The 4011-nt window shown below is 31.4% G+C and overlaps 1 pseudogene; it reads left to right on the top strand.

Moving 5' to 3' along the window:
• The first annotated feature begins 3911 nt into the window (after nucleotides 1-3911).
• LOC138806679 (U6 spliceosomal RNA) lies at nucleotides 3912-4011 on the top strand (annotated as a pseudogene).

Genomic DNA, 4011 nt, shown 5'->3' with positions numbered 1-4011 from the left:
CCAAGGAATGGGTGATTTAACTCTATTGTTCTCCATAAATCTTGTTGAGCAAAAGCAAGACCAAGAGAAAAATAATCTATTGAAATAATTTTGCAAAGAATAATTTCACTGTTCACAATATGGTATCTAAGGAAAGTCTTAAGAGAGAAGATAAAAGTTGTAAGAGAGAAGATAAAAATGGATTATTCTTCAGTTTCCTCTAAGCATTTTGTTAGCAAAATATATCTTTGAGGTTAGAAGTGACTGAACCAAAAATGGGTGGAGTACTTATTTTTGTGGGCACATTAGACACAAGAAGATTTCAAGGTAAAAGAAAAAAGAAAAAAAATATATAGCTAAATATTTGTGATTACAGGTTCTTGGACTGGTTTTTTGGAGACAAAGATTTGCATTAGTGTTGGTCTTCATTAACATAGTTGTTGGGTTTTCATGGCAACCAAATTAAAAGGGCAAGTTTAATGGACTCGTGTGGACAAGTAAACAGCATGATAGAAAATAATGGCAAATAATATTTAATGAATTATTTTGAAAAATTACTTTGTGACAACAAAGAAGGAAAGATAAAATTCCAAACCTCTTGACTTTAGTAAAAGTATGAAAATTGAGTAGTGAAGAGATTGAGAGAAAACAAAGAGAACTGCTTTATCTCCAGTGGAGTAATAGGTTCTTGTTCTTGTTTCTTCCATTCTGTCTTCACAAGCTATCAAATGTGACTCAGGACTGGAGTATCCAGTTCAGACAAAGAACATTCGCAGAAGAAAATATTTGCAGTAGATATAGGTTATTTATAACCTTAGACAATCTATTTAAATCTGTTTAAAATTCTCCCCACACCCCAAACTGCCCTCTTTGCACAGCTTTGTTTGCTTTTCCAAAGACTGACCTTCATTAACTATTTAAAATTTTGAGAGGTCATATTCATACTGTCTAGAGATTGCTGTTTGGTTGTAATTTTTGTATGTTTTTGTTTGTTGTTGTGTTTTTAACTGAATTTCAAAAGGTTGTGCAAGTGTGTTACAATTAAATATGTCCATCTAATTGTCTAATGCTCCTGGATCAGAGTCACTCCTTCTATCAATATGAACCAACCCTTTCTCCAAGATTTATTTCACTTCCTTTATTACATGTGTACATTAAGTATTCTAGCTGTACTTGCCCCTTGTTCTATTTTTCATTCATTCTATTTCTTTACTATTGTTCCTCTCTGTTTTCAATTTCCTGATAGTCATTCTTTTAAACTGCCTGTTAATACTTTGAAAGGTTTATATACATTCCATGGAGTTTCAATCCCACATATACTTGAACTGATGTCAGCTTATATTTCCATAATTCATTTATCTGCAATAACAATTTGCAAGACTGAAGATGTGAATCACTTAGACATGATTTTATTCTCATTCATTTGGAAGATTAATCTTTAGACAGCAAGAAAGTTTAAAATTGACTTAGAATGTATTCCTAAATACCAGTTTTTATAAATGGCTTTGTACAATGGTGTGTGATTATTTTATTTTACATAGGATAATATTTTCTACTACCTATAAGTTTTGGAAAAAGAAGAAAACTAAAATTTACTAGTGTAGAGGAATATGATAGAAATAGAAGACATATTTTATGTTTGTCACATCTCTGATCAGTACCCAAATGCAAGACTTAAAGTCATATTTCTTACTATATTAGACAGATAGGGAAAACATAAAACAACACTTGATAAGGCAACTATAAGTGACTTTTTAAAATGTACGTTCTTATGTGATGAAATTTACTTTATTAGCTAATACTTGTGTTTGGAATATGGGAGACTGATCTATTTAACACATTTCTGGAAGGCACCTACTGAACAACACAAATGGCGGGGGTACTATTTCTACACTTTAATGAATGAATTTGGTTGATATTAGTGTTGGGTAAGTAAATCAACTCTATTTTAACTTGCTCCCTACACTTGAAAGCATTCTAATGTCACTATCATCTACTTGTCAAGTGTTATTTTGGCAAATGGGATTTTTAATAGTTTATTTGAAAATGAATATATTTTCAGGAGATTAAGTGTAGGTTATCATTGGTTTGAGAATGACAACATTTTTATACTATAGAACCTAGTTTTTTGAAGTACCGGTGTTTTGAAGCACTAAGGATCTTCTTAGTTAATGTTTTTCTAAATTATATTTGACATCTAAATCAAGTTTTTCTAGCCTTGGTAGACCAATTATGGATTTATCATTCCAGAAACTATTTTTGGCCAACTTATGCTGCACTGAAATCTTTCATTAATCATTAGGAGAGGGGTATTAAAAATAATCTTGTTCATTTGTGATTTTGTTCACTCATATGGGCTGGTCATTTGTAAATTGAAATTTTGAACTACAGTACTTTCTCTCATATTTTGTGATCTCATCTTTCATTTCAAGTTGCTTTGCATTTCACAGTTGATTACTGCTAATTCTTGTAAGGAATTTGGGACCTGAAATATTATAGGATATGAGAAATTGAGATTAGTCTTCAATTACTTTCTGTTGGCATGTTGCATGAGCCTAAGTGAGAAGTCTTGCCCTTGTTATTTGATTATGCAGATAACTTGAACCTGGTATCCTAGGACCCGTGGGTCCTGCAGAAGAATAATAGCTTTGAGACATCATATCAGCAAAATTTGGGTATATTCATTAAGAATGCTTCAGAAATATGGAGAAAAACACTTTGGGTCCAGCAAGTTAAAACAATAAACAGAGTATCAGAGTAAAATCCCTTATACATTAGTGGAAAACAATACTGTTATTTTACCTTGTGAATTCAGAAGACCACGAACACATAGAAGGTATCACAAGTTTATACCGAAGACATTGAATTGATACTTTTTATATTCTAATATATATTCTAAACCTAATTATTTATATTCCAATCTACTTATGAGAATAAATGTCAATATATTTATCAAACTATCAATTCTACTAAGATTCACTGTGTGAAATTTAAAATCAGCACATATAAATATAAAATATATAAGTATATATAATATAAAAAAGGCAACTCTGTTTTAAAGTATTATTCCATTATCTCTACCTCAGTTTTTGGTAGAGTTAGACTTAAAGCTTTACCATTTGTTGATTTACAGCCTAGAGGAAAGAGGAAATACTGTGATTAAAACATTACCAATTTAAGGCCTAATATCGAGGAGAAAGTTATGGACTTCTCCAGGAGCTATGGAAATATTTGGTGATATAAAGTCAGTAGTGTAAGTTCCTGCCTGGTTGGATGATAGACAGGCAATGACAGTAGGTAATCATGCATATGAACAATTTTTTCACCTTCTTTGCTTTAGCTACTTTTGAAATGATAAGTATAATAAACAATTATATTTTGATAAAATGCCTTCCATTCTAAACAATTCTGTCTGAACTGTTCATCTCTCTATGATCTCTTGTAACTAAGGTTAGTTTTGTTCCAGTTGACAATCTTTGCTGTCACGGTAAGATATTCTGATTGGTCTGTTCCTACATGGAAGAAAGGTAAAGGGTCAGCTAGACATTTGTCCCAGCAAGACCTCATTTGGGAAATTTTAAGTTGCAAAAGTTAAGAAGTAGCTCTTAAGCAAGGCTTTCTTTGAATCCATTAGCTCCACAAAGCTAATTCAGTTGATAAATAAATACTTGAAAAGCAATCACCTTTGGACTTAGCTGTAAAGGCTTCAAAGTATGATAAAATTTAAAATGAAAAAGACAAAATAGTCATTGACAAAAAAATTGCAAATATGAGCAATCGACTAAGCAATATGTTTTTCCCATTATACACAGAATTTTAGAGAAATAAGCATTTTTAGGAACAATAAGGGTTCCTTGCTATAAATAGTCAACCATGGATATATGCCTGTATAAAGATTGCATCATTAAGTACTTAAATTTAGATGATACTACATGTTTCAGCAGCAGGCCTACCCAAATTACAACAATACAGAGATTAACATGGCACTTGCCGAAGGATGATATGAAAATTTGTGAAGTATTCCATATTTTT

The sequence above is a fragment of the Dipodomys merriami genome, unplaced genomic scaffold (genome assembly GCF_024711535.1).
Source record: "Dipodomys merriami isolate MVZ:Mamm:240054 unplaced genomic scaffold, mDipMer1.0.p SCAF_404, whole genome shotgun sequence".
In the NCBI taxonomy this organism is placed as follows: domain Eukaryota; kingdom Metazoa; phylum Chordata; class Mammalia; order Rodentia; family Heteromyidae; genus Dipodomys; species Dipodomys merriami.
Note: the sequence above shows the minus strand (reverse complement) of the source record. Positions and strands in the feature narration are given on the sequence as shown.